The following is a 16,495-nucleotide window of genomic DNA, read 5'->3' on the forward strand; positions in this document are numbered from 1 at the left end:
GCCGCCGCAAGCCTCTGTAGCCACTAAAAACAAATCGGGACCCTGTTCCGGCACCCTGCCGGAGGGGGAGATCCCTCACCGGTGGCCATCTTCATCATCCCGGCGCTCTCCATGACGAGGAGGGAGTAGTTCACCCTCGGGGCTGAGGGTATGTACCAGTAGCTATGTGTTTGATCGCTCTCTCTCTCTCTCTCATGTTCTTGAGGTGGTACGATCTTGATGTATCACGAGCTTTGCTATTATAGTTGGATCTTATGATGTTTCTCCCCCTCTACTCTCTTGTAATGGATTGAGTTTTCCCTTTGAAGTTATCTTATCGGATTGAGTCTTTAAGGATTTGAGAACACTTGATGTATGTCTTGCATGTGCTTATCTGTGGTGACAATAGGATATCACGTGATCCACTTGATGTATGTTTTGCTGATCAACTTGCGAGTTTCGTGACCTCGTGAACTTATGCATAGGGGTTGGCACACGTTTTCGTCTTGGCTCTCCGGTAGAAACTTTGGGGCACTCTTTGAAGTACTTTGTGTTGGTTTGAATAGATGAATCTGAGATTGTGTGATGCATATCGTATAATCATACCCACGGATACTTGAGGTGACATTGGAGTATCTAGGTGGCATTAGGGTTTTGGTTGATTTGTGTCTTAAGGTGTTATTCTAGTATGAACTCTATGATAGATCGAACAGAAAGAATAGCTTCATGTTATTTTACTACGGACTCTTGAATAGATCGATCAGAAAGGATAACTTTGAGGTGGTTTCGTACCCTACAATAATCTCTTCGTTTGTTCTCCGCTATTAGTGACTTTGGAGTGACTCTTTGTTGCATGTTGAGGGATAGTTACATGATCCAATTATGTTATTATTGTTGAGAGAACTTGCACTAGTGAAAGTATGAACCCTAGGCCTTGTTTTCTAGCATTGCAATACCGTTTGTGTTCACTTTTATCATTAGTTACCTTGCTGTTTTTATATTTTCAGATTACAAAAACCTATATCTACCATCCATATTGCACTTGTATCACCATCTCTTCGCCGAACTAGTGCACCTATACAATTTACCATTGTATTGGGTGTGTTGGGGACACAAAAGACTCTTTGTTATTTGGTTGCAAGGTTGCTTGAGAGAGACCATCTTCATCCTACGCCTCCCACGGATTAAGAAACCTTAGGTCATCCACTTGAGGGAAATTTGCTACTGTCCTACAAACCTCTGCACTTGGAGTCCCAACAACGTCTACAAGAAGAAGGTTGCGTAGTAGACATCACGTCTCAATATTTCGGAGGGTGAAAATCTTGTTGAGAAAATTGATAAAAGTGGGTTTGAAGAGGTCAAAACTTTAATTAGTAATGTGCCCACTCCTTTGGATTACAAAGACTTTAATTATGATAGTTGATCTTTGATTGATTGTATTTCTTTGTTGCAATCCATGATAAATTCACCCCATGCTTATGAACAAAATAAAGCTTTTACTAAACATATTGTTGATGCTATGATGAAAGCTTTTGAAGAAAAGTTGGAATTGGAAGTTTCAATTCCTAGAAAATTGCATGATGAATGGGAACCTACTATCAAATTCAAGATTAAAAATTATGAATGTTTTGCTTTGTGTGACTTGGGTGCTAGTGTTTCTACAATTCTGAAATCTTTATGTGATGTGCTTAGTTTTACCGATCTTGAAGAATGTTCTTTAAATTTGCACTTGGTGGATTCTACTATTAAAAGGCCTATGGGAAGAATTAATCATGTTCTTATTCTTGCAAATAGGAATTATGTGCCCATAGATTTTATTGTTCTTGATATTGATTGCAATCCGTCTTGTCCAATTATTCTTGGTAGACCATTTTTACGCACTATCGGTGTCGTGATTAATATGAAAGAAGGCAATATTAAGTTCCAATTTCCCTTGAGGAAGGGTATGGAACAATTTTCTAGAACAAAAATTAGGCCACCATATGAACCAATCATGAGGGCATCTTATGGATCTCAAACTAAAGATGACAAAAATTAGATCCTTGCTTTATGCCTAGCTAAGGGTGTAAAACTATAGCGCTTGTTGGGAGGCGACCCAATGAATAAAATTTATTTTTGGCTTTTGATTTCTGTTCTTGAGTGTTTACACTATTATGCTACTGTTATTATTGTGTTTTTTGTGTTTTAATTAGTGTTTGTGACAAGTAGAATCAATAGGATCTTCTTGGGTGATAGTTGTTTGATCTTGCTGAAAAAACAGAAACTTTGCGCTCACGAAAACAATTATAATTTTTTATCAGAAAGATATTTTGCCCTGATTCTTTTTGCAGAAGATTAATATACAAATTACCCAGGTCTTCCTAGTTTTTCAGAATTTTTGGAGGTCCAGAAGTTTTTGAAATAGTCAGAATGCTACAGACTGTTCTGTTTTCACAGATTCTGTTTTCTTTGCGTTGTGTGCTTATTTTGATGGCTCTATGGTTTTCTTTGATGAGTTTTTACCCTAGAAAAGTTGGAATACAGTAGATATAATGCAAAAACAAAATATGAATTGGTTTGGTACAGTACTTATAGTAGTGATTTTCTTTCTTTTACTAACGGATCTCACGAAAGTTTTGTTGAGTTTTGTGTGATTGAAGTTTTCAAGTTTTGGGTTATCTTACGATGGATGAAGGAATAAAGGATAGAAGAGCCTAAGCTTGGGGATGCCCCAGCATCCCAAGATATTATCCAAAAATGATCAACCAACTAAGCTAGGGGATGCCCCCTAGTGGCATCCCCTCTTTCTTCTAACGAACATCGGTATTTTACTCGAAGCTATATTTTTATTCGTCACATAATATGTGTTTTGCTTGGAGCATCTTGTATGATATGAGTCTTTGCTTGTTTTATTTTGTGTTTTAAGTCTTGATCCATTGATGGACACACCTATTTGGGAGATCCAAAATTATTTCATGACTTGTTAGAATTGCTCTCTATGCTTCACTTAAATTTTTATGAGCTATGGACTTGCTCTAGTACTTCACTTATATATTTTTGAGAACGATGTGCTTTATTAATTTTGAAGAAAATACTTTTTTGCTTCACTTAAATTTATTTGAGAGTTAGTAAAATTTTCAAAGAAATTCTCTCTTGCTTCGCTTAAATTATTTTGAGAAAAAGAAAGAAAAATTATGCTCATGATCTTCACTTATATTTGTTTGAGCTTGTCAAAGGCAACACATAAAAATTAGTTCCAAAGTGATAGATATCCAAGAAGGATATAATAAAAAAATTCATGAAGATCATTGGACAAAATAAACTTGATTCTTAGTAATAGTTTTGAGATATGATGATGTGATATGTGAGTTATGTTGATGAGTAATTATGCTTTAGTAAGAATATTGGTGTTAAGGTTTGTGATTCCCTATGAAAGCACGAAAGTCAATAGTCATGCAATTAAATTAGATCCTACTTGTGGTGCATTATTCTGTGTTAATTATGCTTAATGCTTGCTTATGAGATTATTCGTTTCTTGGTTGGTCGCTGCTCAATCTTTTGCTAGCCTTCATTTTTGTACTAAGTATGATCTCTACTTGTGCATCCAAAATCCTTTGAACCAGTTTTGCCACATGAGTCTAGTATATCAACCTATATGCGGTATTCTTTTGCCGTTCTAAGAAAATTTGCATGTGCCATCTCTAATTTTCAAAATAAACTTCTCTTTTATGTGTTTGTTTCGCTCGCGGAGCGGTGAGGGGTGGCTAATATTTTCCATGCTGGATGTGTTATTCTCACGATGAGTGTTTAGTCACTTGTCATTGCACGAGAGTAAGGCAAAGTTTTTAGGGATGCCCTGTCCCGAAATGAAAAAATGTACTTTATGTTGTCAAATAATAAATTCCTTGGAAAGTGTTGGTATGGAGGTCAACCGTGGATACGGCTAGCCATGGAAAGTGAAAGTATGGTGGAAAAAGGAATAAACTTTATTTCCTGTTTGGGAACCGCCTATGATATATCTAGCATGGAAAGTATTGGGAACTCTAAGTCGTTTTCGTTGGTGGGATGGATACACCTCCCAAAATGTTTTTATCTCCACGTTTTTCGCTTTGTTCTCTGGCACCTCTACAAATCCCTACTTCCCTCTGCGAAGGGCCTTTCTTTTACTTTATGCAATTTTTATTTTGAATTTGAGTCTCCATCTTCTCTTATAAAAGCACCAACTAGGAGGCAATATGATCGTGCTTAAGTATTGGGTGTAGCTAATATGCGAGTGTGTTTCATGAATGGATCAATGGTTGAGCATGATGGGCTAGGGATAACATATTTTAGCATTGATATTTTGAAAGACATGGTTGCTTGTTGATATGCTTGAATATTTAAATTATCATGTCAAAACTAGACTATTGCTTTGAATCACTTAAAAGTCCAATTTTCCATGCTATAAAGAAAAGAATATGATATGACATGATAGGCAGCATTCCACATCAAAAATTATGTTTTTATCACTTACCTACTCGAGGACGAGTAGGAGTTAAGCTTGGGGATGCTGATACGTCTCCAGCGTATCTAAACATTTTGATTGTTCCATGCTGTTATATTATCAATCTTGGATGTTTTATAATCATTTTATAGTCATTTTATATCATTTTTGGTACTAACCTATTGACATAGTGCCAAGTGCCAGTTGTTGTTTTCTGCATGTTTTTTACATCGCAGGAAATCAATATCAGACGGAGTCCAAATGCAATGAAGCTTCGCGGAGAATTTTTTTGGACCAGAAGGAACATAATGGGCCCTGGCTGCGCCTGGGGGTGCCCCGAGGGGGGCACAACCCACCAGGGCGGGCCAGGAGGCCCAGGCGCACCCTGGTGGTTTGTGCCCACCTCGGGTGCCCCCCGGACCGCCTCTTTGCTCTATAAATACCCCAATATTCCCAAAACCCTAGGGGAGTCGATGAAATATTCATCCAGCCGCCGCAGAGTCCAGAACCACCAAATCCAATCTAGACACAATCTCGGATGGGGTTCACCATCTCCATTGGTGCCTCTCCGATGATGCGTGAGTAGTTCTTTGTAGACCTTCAGGTCTGTAGTTAGTACCTAGATGGCTTCATCTCTCTCTCTGAATTCTTAATGCAATGGTCTCTTGGAGATTCGTATGATGTAACTCTTTTGCGGTGTGTTTGTTGGGATCGATGAACTTTGAGTTTATGATCAGATCTATCTTTTTATATCCATGAAAGTGTTTGAGTTTCTTTGATCTCTTTTATGCATGATCTCTTATAGCCTCGTATTTCTTCTCCGATATTTGGGTTTTGTTTGGCCAACTTGATCTATTTATCTTGCAATGGGAAGAGGTGCTTTGTAGTTGGTTCGATCTTATGGTGCTTGATCCTAGTGACAGAAAGGGAGACGACACGTATGTATCGTTGCTACTAAGGATAAAACGATGGGGGTCTATCTCTACATAGATAGATCTTGTCTACATCATGTCATCGTTCTTATTGCATTACTCTGTTTTTCCATGAACTTAATACACTAGATGCATGCTGGATAGCGGTCGATGTGTGGAGTAATAGTAGTAGATGCAGGCAGGAGTCGGTCTACTAATCTTGGACGTGATGCCTATATAACGATCATTGCCTGGATATCATCATGAGTATTTGAAGTTCTATCAATTGCTCAACAGTAATTTGTTCACCCACCGTTTGCTATTTTTCTCGAGAGAAGCCACTAGTGAAATCTACGGCCCCCGGGTCTTTTTCTCGTATATTTGCCTTTGCGATCTACTTTTTCCTTGCATTTATTTTCAGATCTATTAAACCAAAAATACAAAAATACCTTGCTGCGTTTTATTTCTATTTATTTTATTTGGCGTTCGATCTATCAATCTATTACAATTGTCTCCCGTCCACGCACCATTTCTGGCGTCGTTACCCGAAAAGGATTGACAAACCCCTTTAACACGTCGGGTTGCGAGTGGTTGTTATTTGTGTGCAGGGGCTGTTTATGTTGTGTTGCTTGGTTCTCCTACTGGTTCGATAACCTTGGTTCATATCTGAGGGAAGTACCTACCGCCGTTGTGCTACATCATCCCTTCCTCTTTGGGGAAATACCGACGTAGCTTCAAGCGACATCAGCCAGCCGCGTCGTATGGGCCTTTGCACAAATTTTGAAAGGCACGTTAATGAGGGTGATAGGCCGGTATTGTTTTATGGAGTACGCCCCTTTGACCTTTGGAATTAAACTAATGACCCCAAAGTTGAGGCGCGAGATGTCTACCGTGCCTAACGCAAATCCGTTAATGATGTCGTAAAACTGAGCTTTGAGCATGGGCCAAAACCGATGGAAGAAAGCCACCGGCCAACCGTCCGGGCCGGGGGTAGTGTCAGTCTTCATCGATCCAACAGCCCTATCGATTTCCTCCGTGGAAAAGGACAAGGCGAGGAAGTCATTTTCGGCCTGAGAAACTCGAGCTTCGTCCCCCCAGAAGTCAGCTTGGAGGCGCAAGGGTTTCTCCTCCGTTGTTCCCAACAGGTTGAGGAAGAACTCGTAAATGTGAGCCGTAATATCCGCTTGGCTGACCAGCACCCCTTGCTCAGATTGCAGACGCATGATCGAGCATTTCCTTTTACGCCCGTTGGCATAGGCGTGGAAATAGCCCATGTTGGCGTCTCCCTTGGTGATCCACTTGACGCCTCCCCGACGGCGCCAATATTCCTCCTCTTCCCTAAGGATGGAAAGCACCTGGTTTTCGAGGGCGTATTGATTAGCCCACTCCGCCTCCGAGAAGGTCCTGGAGTCTGCTAGGGCGTCGAGGGATTTGATTTCTTCAATGAGAGCTTCCCTAGCTCTCTTCGACGCACTACCATGGTTAGCCCCCCAATCGCGGAGGAAACCGCACAAGGAACCGGCCGCCGAGATCCATTGAGCCATTGGCCCCCTGGTCCGGCCGGCCGCTACCACCGCTTGCTCCCAACGAGCGATGATCAACGGGATAAACCCGTCCACCTCGAACCAGCCTGTTTCGAAGAAGAAACGCCGGCTGCGCTTGATCCTGTCCTCCCCTGAGGCCAAGAAGAGTGGGACGTGATCTGATCCTATACGAGTTTCTGCAACTAGCGTACATAGGGGGAAAAGAACTTCCCAATCGGGCGAGACAAAAACTCGATCAAGCACACTACGCACCAGGGCTAACTATTTGTTGGTCCATGTAAATCTAGCATCGGTCCTGGCAATCTCCCGCAGAGCGGATGCCGCAATAGCGTTATTGAACATCGCCACCCTTGGCCAGTCAATATTCCGGTTATTTTTATCCGCCCCCGAGCGGATAAGGTTGAAATCACCCCCAAGAACGATGGGCATGTTGGCGGCTTGCTTGGTCCCAGCTTGGATTTCGCTCAAAAATCCGCCGCGCGCGAGTGATCAGCTGGGCCGTAAACACACACGATCGTCCACATTGCTAAGGAAACATGGTGTTTGATCATAGCCGCAATAAAGAAAGTACCTGTATCCCAGCAAACAACATCACATAGATCACGATTACAGCCCAAGAGAAGCCCACCCGAGTGGCCGTTTGAGGGGACCCAACCCCACAAAAAACATTGAAGAGGATCAAAAGCCGCAAGATCTCTAAAGGTAAAGTCCGTTTTGACCGTCTCTTGAAGCGCCACTATATCTATTTGTTCACGGGCAATGTATTCTCTAAGTTGGGTGCGTCTGCCCGAGTGACCGCACCCCCGAATGTTCCAGAAAAGATAGCACATCAGATAATACGGTTGCATAGGCGCACCCCTCTGGAGGTCATCGGTTTTGCCACTCTTTTCTTAGCCGGGGCATGGCTGGTGGAGGGGGTCGCGTCCACCTCCCTGGCTTCGGCCTCTCCACCTGACAATAACAGCACCGGGGCGCCAGGCACAACCCCAACTATGACCTGGGCCGGTTCGGTAGCCACGGTGGCCTCCCTGGCCTTTGCCGCAGCCGCGGCTTCCGCCAGAGCCGCCTCAGCATCCTCACGTGCACGAATCCTAGAAATAATATCACTGCCATACGTGCCTAACTCGAAACCGCTATCGTCGAGGATCGAAGCTAATTGATGATCAGTGAAAGCGTTCAGAATTTTGTAAGAGGGGGGTGGATGATGTCTACTACGCAACCTTCTTCTTGTAGACGTTGTTGGGCCTCCAAGTGTAGAGGTTTGTAGGACAGTAGCAAATTTCCCTCAAGTGGATGACCTAAGGTTTATCAATCCGTGGGAGGTGTAGGATGAGGATGGTCTCTCTCAAACAACCCTGCAACCAAATAACAAAGAGTCTCTTGTGTCCCCAACACACCCAATACAATGGTAAATTGTATAGGTGCACTAGTTCGGCAAAGAAATGGTGATACAAGTGCAATATGGATGGTAGATATAGGTTTTTGTAATCTGAAAATATAAAAACAGCAAGGTAACTAATGGTAAAAGTGAGCGTAAACGATATTGCAATGCGTTGAAACAAGGCCTAGGGTTCATACTTTCACTAGTGCAAGTTCTCTCAACAATAATAACATAATTGGATCATATAACTATCCCTCAACATGCAACAAAGAGTCACTCCAAAGTCACTAATAGCGGAGAACAAACGAAGAGATTATGGTAGGGTATGAAACCACCTCAAAGTTATCCTTTCTGATCGATATATTCAAGAGTCCGTAGTAAAATAACATGAAGCTATTCTTTCCGTCCGATCTATCATAGAGTTCATACTAGAATAACACCTTAAGACACAAATCAATCAAAACCCTAATGTCACCTAGATACTCCAATGTCACCACAAGTATCCATGGGCATGATTATGCGATATGCATCACACAATCTCAAATTCATCTATTCAAACCAACACAAAGTACTTCAAAGAGTGCCCCAAAGTTTCTACCGGAGAGTCAAGACGAAAACGTGTGCCAACCCCTATGCATAAGTTCAAAAGGTCACAGAACTCGCAAGTTGATCACCAAAACATACATCAAGTAGATCACGTGAATATCCCATTGTCACCACAGATAAGCACATGCAAGACATACATCAAGTGTTCTCAAATCCATAAAGACTCAATCCGATAAGATAACTTCAAAGGGAAAACTCAATCCATTACAAGAGAGTAGAGGGGAAGAAACATCATAAGATCCAACTATAATAGCAAAGCTTGCAATACATCAAAATCGTACCACCTCAAGAACACGAGAGAGAGAGAGAGAGAGATCAAACACATAGCTACTGGTACATACCCTCAGCCCCGAGGGTGAACTACTCCCTCCTCGTCATGGAGAGCGCCGGGATGATGAAGATGGCCACCGGTGAGGGATCCCCCCTCCAGCAAGGTGCCGGAACAGGGTCCCGATTGGTTTTTGGTGGCTACAGAGGCTTGCGGCAGCGGAACTCCCGATCTATTCTGTTCCCCGATGTTTTTAGGGTATATGAATATATATAGGCGAAAGAAGTCGGGCAGGGGAGCCACGAGGGGCCCAGGAGGGTGGGGGCGCGCCCAGGGGGCAGGCGTGCCTCCCTGCCTCGTGGCCACCTTGAAGCTTCCTTGACTTCAACTCCAAGTCTCCTGGATCACGTTCGTTCCAAAAATCACGTTCCCGAAGGTTTCATTCCGTTTGGACTCCGTTTGATATTCCTTTTCTCAGAAACACTGAAACAAGGGTTAATAGGTTAGTCCCAAAAATAATATAAAAGTGCATATTAAAGCCCATTAAACATCCAAGACAGATAATATAATAGCATGGAACAATCAAAACTTATAGATACGTTGGAGACGTATCAGCATCCCCAAGCTTAATTCCTACTCGTCCTCGAGTAGGTAAATGAAAACAGAATTTTTGATGTGGAATGCTACCTAACATATTTATCCATGTAATTCTCTTTATTGTGGCAAGAATATTCAGATCCATAAGATTCAAGACAAAAGTTTAATATTGACATAAAAATAATAATACTTCAAGCATACTAACAAAGTAATCATGTCTTCTCAAAATAACATGGCCAAAGAAAGCTATCCCTACAAAATCATATAGTCTGGCTATGCTCTATCTTCATCACACAAAATATTTAAATCATGCACAACCCCGATGACAAGCCAAGCAATTGTTTCATACTTTTGATGTTCTCAAACTTTTTCAATCTTCACGCAATACATGAGCGTGAGCCATGGACATAGCACTATAGGTGGAATAGAATGGTGGTTGTGGAGAAGACAAAAAAGGAGAAGATAGTCTCACATCAACTAGGCGTATCAACGGGCTATGGAGATGCCCATCAATAGATATCAATGTGAGTGAGTAGGGATTGCCATGCAACGGATGCACTAGAGCTATAAGTGTATGAAAGCTCAACAAAAGAAACTAAGTGGGTGTGCATCCAACTCGCTTGCTCACGAAGACCTAGGGCATTTTGAGGAAGCCCATCATTGGAATATACAAGCCAAGTTCTATAATGAAAGATTCCCACTAGTATATGAAAGTGACAACATAGGAGAATCTCTATCATGAAGATCATGGTGCTACTTTCAAGCACAAGTGTGGTAAAAGGATAGTAGCATTGTCCCTTCTCTCTTTTTCTCTCTTTTTTGGGGCCTTTTCTCTTTTTTTATGGCCTCTTTTTTTCCTTTTTTTTCTTTTTTTTCTTTTCTATTTTTCGTCCGGAGTCTCATCCCGACTTGTGGGGGAATCATAGTCTCCATCATCCTTTCCTCACTGGGACAATGCTCTAATAATGATGATCATCACACTTTTATTTACTTACAACTCAAGAATTACAACTCAATACTTAGAACAAAAATATGACTCTATGTGAATGCCTCCGGCGGAGTACCGGGATATGCAATGACTCATGAGTGACATGTATGAAAGAATTATGAAGGTGGCTTTGCCACAAATACGATGTCAACTACATGATCATGCAAAGCAATATGACAATGATGGAGCGTGTCATAATAAACGGAACGGTGGAAAGTTGCATGGCAATATATCTCGGGATGGATGTGGAAATGCCATAATAGGTAGGTATGGTGGCTGTTTTGAGGAAGGTATATGGTGGGTGTATGATACCGGCGAAAGTTGCGCGATACTAGAGAGGCTAGCAATGGTGGAAGGGTGAGAGTGTGTATAATCCATGGACTCAACATTAGTCATAAAGAACTCACATACTTATTGCAAAAATGTATCAGTTATCGAAATGAAGTACTACGCGCATGCTCCTAGGGGGATAGATTGGTAGGAAAAGACCATCGCTCGTCCCCGACCGCCACTCATAAGGAAGACAATCAATAAATAAATCATGCTCCGACTTCATCACATAACGGTTCACCATACGTGCATGCTACGGGAATCACAAACTTTAACACAAGTATCTCTCAAATTCACAACTACTCAACTAGCATGACTCTAATATCACCATCTTCATATCTCAAAACAATCATAAGGAACCAAACTTCTCATAGTATTCAATGCACTTTATATGAAAGTTTTTATTATATCCCTCTTGGATGCCCATCATATTAGGACTAGTTTTATAACCCAAGCAAATTACCATGCTGTTCTAAAGACTCTCAAAATAATATAAGTGAAGCATGAGAGTTCATCTATTTGTTCAAAATAAAACTACCGTCGTGCTCTAAAAGGATGTAAGTGAAGCACTAGAGCAAATGACAAACTACTCTGAAAGATATAAGTGAAGATCAAAGAGTAGTTGAATAATTATGTAACTATGTGAAGACTCTTTAACATTTAAGAATTTCAGATCTTGGTATTTTATTCAAACAGCAAGCAAAACAAAAGAAAATAAAATGACACTCCAAGCAAAACACATATCATGTGGTGAATAAAAATATAGCTCCAAGTAAAGTTACCGATGAACGAAGACGAAGGAGGGGATGCCATCCGAGGCATCCCCAAGATTAGGCTCTTGGTTGTCCTTGACTATTACCTTGGGGTTCCTTGGGCATCCCCAATCTTAGGCTCTTGCCACTCCTTATTCCATAGCCCATCGAATCTTTACCCAAAACTTGAAAACTTCACAACACAAATCTTAACAGAAAATCTCGTGAGCTCCGTTAACGAAAGAAAACAAAACACCACTTCAAGATACTGTAATGAACTCATTATTTATTTTTATTGGTGTTAAATCTACTGTATTCCAACTTCTCTATGGTTTATAAACTATTTTACTAGCCATAGATTCATCAAAATAAGCAAACACCACACGAAAAACAGAATCTGTCAAAAACAGAACAGTCTGTAGTAATCTATAACTAACGCAAACTTCTGGAACTCAAAAAAATTCTACCAAAATAGGAAGACCTAGATAATTTGATTATTGATCTGCTGCAATTGGAATCAGTATTTTATCACGTTCTGGTGATTTTAAACAATTGTTTTCGTGAACAGAAAGTTTCTGAAATTTTCAGCAAGATCAAATAACTATCATCCAAGAAGATCCTATAGGTCTTACTTGGCACAAACACTAATTAAAACATAAAACTACATATAACCAGAGGCTAGATCAAAAATTTATTATTAAACAGAACCAAAAAGCAAGAAACAAAAATAAATTTGGGTTGCCTCCCAACAAGCGCTAACGTTTAACGCCCCTAGCTAGGCATGATGATTTCAATGATGCTCACATAAAAGATAAGAATTGAAACAGAAAGAGAGCATCATGAAGAATATGACTAGCACATTTAAGTTTAACCCACTTCCTATGCATAGGGATTTTGTGAGCAAACAACTTATGGGAACAATAATCAACTAGCATAGGAAGGCAAAACAAGCATAACTTCAAAACTTTAAGCACATAGAGAGGAAACTTGATATTATTGCAATTCCTACAAGCATATGTTCCTCCTCATAATAATTTTCAGTAGCATCATGAATGAATTCAACAATATAACCAGCACCTAAAGCATTCTTTTCATGATCTACAAGCATAGAATTTTATTACTCTCCACATAAGCAAAATTCTTCTCATTCGGAATAGTGGGAGTATCATAAGAGACTCGAATACTATAAATTGTTTCCACATTAAAAGAGTAATGTTCAGAAAAGGGGTAATCATAATCATGACAAGTTTTATAAATATAATCATCACTACTCTTTATAGCATAAGTGTCATCACAATAATCATCATAAATAGGAGGCATGCTATCATCATAATAAATTTGCTCATCAAAACTTGGGGGACTAAAAATATCATCTCCACTAAACGTAGCATCCCCAAGCTTGGGACAAACATTAATTGCAGCAAATATATTCTCAAACATGTCATTCTCATCAAACATAGCATCCCCAAGCTTGGGCCTTTTCATATCATAAGCATAATCACTCTCATCATTAATAGTATGGGTAACACCAATAGTATAGCAATTATCATCATCACAATGAGTAATAGAAGCAACATCATTTGGGAGAGATACCTTTCTACCTTTGCTCCTCCGTCTTTTCTTTTTCTTCTTCATATCATGTGTCGGTTCAATCCTCCTTTTGGAGCTCCTTATTAATGATATTGGTTGAATAGAAGGCTCCTCCTCGTTACCTGATTCATCATAAGAAATAATAGGAGAATATTGGGAAGTCTCTTCCCTTTCGTTAGTATTATCTTCATCTTCTATCTGTTTTCTTTTCTTTATGTAATTGGCAATATAAGGATTTTCAATGGAATTCACCGCACAATGCATATAAATTTCTTCTAGATCAATATCGAGGAATTTCTCAAGGTTATATTCTGGAATATGCTTAGTTTGACGTTTCATTTCTTCATAACCAAAAAGCAAACTAAGTTCATTATGATGTGCAAGGGAAATCAAGTCATCACAATTTTTGGACACGATTCGATCATGAAAGAATTTGCATTTGATATTTAAATGACCATGTTCATTGCAAAGTTCACAAGTACGGTGAAGATATTTTAAAGTTTCAGCACTAACATTTAGCCTTTCTTGCAACCATTTAGTTTCCAAATACTTATGCCTCTTGCAAAATCTATTTTCCCAATTTGGTATGTACTTGCAAACTCTATGCACTCCACAAAAGTCGACATGCTTATAAGTGATATTCTCATCATGACTAGTGCAATCATCATTAGTACTATGGATATTCAAGGAGTTCATACTAACAACATTGCAATCATGCTCATCATTCAAAGATTTAGTGCCAAACATTTTATAGACTTCTTCTTCTAGCACTTGAGCACAATTTTCCTTTCCATCATTCTCACGAAAGATATTAAAAGGATGAAGCGTATGAGGCAAACTCAATTCCATTTTTTTGTAATTTTCTTTTATAAACTAAACTAGTGATAAAAACAAGAAACTAAAAGATTCGATTGCAAGATCTAAAGATATACCTTCAAGCACTCACCTCCCCGGCAACGGCGCCAGAAAAGAGCTTGATGTCTACTACGCAACCTTCTTCTTGTAGACGTTGTTGGGCCTCCAAGTGCAGAGGTTTGTAGGACAGTAGCAAATTTCCCTCAAGTGGATGACCTAAGGTTTATCAATCCGTGGGAGGTGTAGGATGAAGATGGTCTCTCTCAAACAACCCTGCAACCAAATAACAAAGAGTCTCTTGTGTCCCCAACACACCCAATACAATGGTAAATTGTTAGGTGCACTAGTTCGGCGAAGAGATGGTGATACAAGTGCAATATGGATGGTAGATATAGGTTTTTGTAATCTGAAAAATATAAAAGCAGCAAGGTAACTAATGGTAAAAGTGAGCGTAAACGATATTGCAATGCGTTGAAACAAGGCCTAGGGTTCATACTTTCACTAGTGCAAGTTCTCTCAACAATAATAACATAATTGGATCATATAACTATCCCTCAACATGCAACAAAGAGTCACTCCAAAGTCACTAATAGTGGAGAACAAACGAAGAGATTATGGTAGGGTACGAAACCACCTCAAAGTTATCCTTTCTGATCGATCTATTCAAGAGTCCATAGTAAAATAACATGAAGCTATTCTTTCCGTTCGATCTATCATAGAGTTCATACTAGAATAACACCTTAAGACATAAATCGATAAAAAAACCAAATGTCACCTAGATACTCCAATGTCACCACAAGTATCCGTGGGTATGATTATGCGATATGCATCACACAATCTCAAATTCATCTATTCAAACCAACACAAAGTACTTCAAAGAGTGCCCCAAAGTTTCTACCGGAGAGTCAAGACGAAAACGTGTGCCAACCCCTATGCATAAGTTCACAAGGTCACGGAACTCGCAAGTTGATCACCAAAACATACATCAAGTAGATCACGTGAATATCCCATTGTCACCACAGATAAGCAAATGCAAGACATACATCAAGTGTTCTCAAATCCTTAAAGACTCAATCCGATAAGATAACTTCAAAGGGAAAACTCAATCCATTAGAAAAGAGTAGAGGGGGAGAAACATCATAAGATCCAACTATAATAGCAAAGCTCGCGATACATCAAGATCGTACCACCTCAAGAACACGAGAGAGAGAGAGAGATCAAACACATAGCTACTGGTACATATGCTCAGCCCCGAGGGTGAACTACTCCCTCCTCATCATGGAGAGTGCCGGGATGATGAAGATGGGCACCGGTGAGGGATCCCCCTCCAGCAGGGTGCCGGAACAGGGTCCCGATTGGTTTTTGGTGGCTACAAAGGCTTGCGGCGGCGAAACTCCCGATCTATTCTGTTCCTCGATTTTTTTAGGGTATATGAATATATATAGGCAAAAGAAGTCGGTCAGGGGAGCCATGAGGGGCCCACGAGGGTGGGGGGCGCGCCCAGGGGGGCAGGCGCGCCTCCCTGCCTCGTGGCCACCTCGAAGCTTCCTTGACTTCAACTCCAAGTCTCCTGGATCACGTTCGTTCCAAAAATCACGCTCCCGAAGGTTTCATTCCGTTTAGACTCCGTTTGATATTCCTTTTCTGCGAAACACTGAAACAAGGGAAAAACAAAAACTGGCACTAGGCTCTGGGTTAATAGGTTAGTCCCAAAAATAATATAAAAGTGCATAGTAAAGCCCATTAAACATCCAAGACATATAATATAATAGCATGGAACAATAAAAAATTATAGATACGTTGGAGACGTATCAGTGGATTACCTGCAGTCTCGAGGTTCTTGTCAGCGAGACGGAGCTGGGCACTCTCCAGGGAGGAGAGCTCGCCCTGCGCCACCTTGGATCTTGCACTAGGGGCCCGCTGAACCACCGGAGACGCCTTGGAGCGCTTGCCCTTGGCCGCCACACCCGCAGAACCAAGTGCGGCCTGCAGATCCCCGCCCGATGGCGCCACTGGGGACGGCAGGTATAGCACCGCGGGGTTGGCCGTCGGCTTCCGGCCTGCAGTCTTCTTGGGAGCACGCCCCGAGCCACCCGAGCTGCACCGTCCAGACTGGGGAGTGCGGAGAGGAGGGTCATTGAGCATGCATCCAGCATCCGAACCTTGCTGGTCGGGCGAGGTCGGGGCGGGAGTGGAAGCAGTCCTGGTCCCTAGCACACCCACCGCGGCACA

Source organism: Triticum aestivum, chromosome 1D (genome assembly GCF_018294505.1).
Source record: "Triticum aestivum cultivar Chinese Spring chromosome 1D, IWGSC CS RefSeq v2.1, whole genome shotgun sequence".
Lineage (NCBI taxonomy): Eukaryota > Viridiplantae > Streptophyta > Magnoliopsida > Poales > Poaceae > Triticum > Triticum aestivum.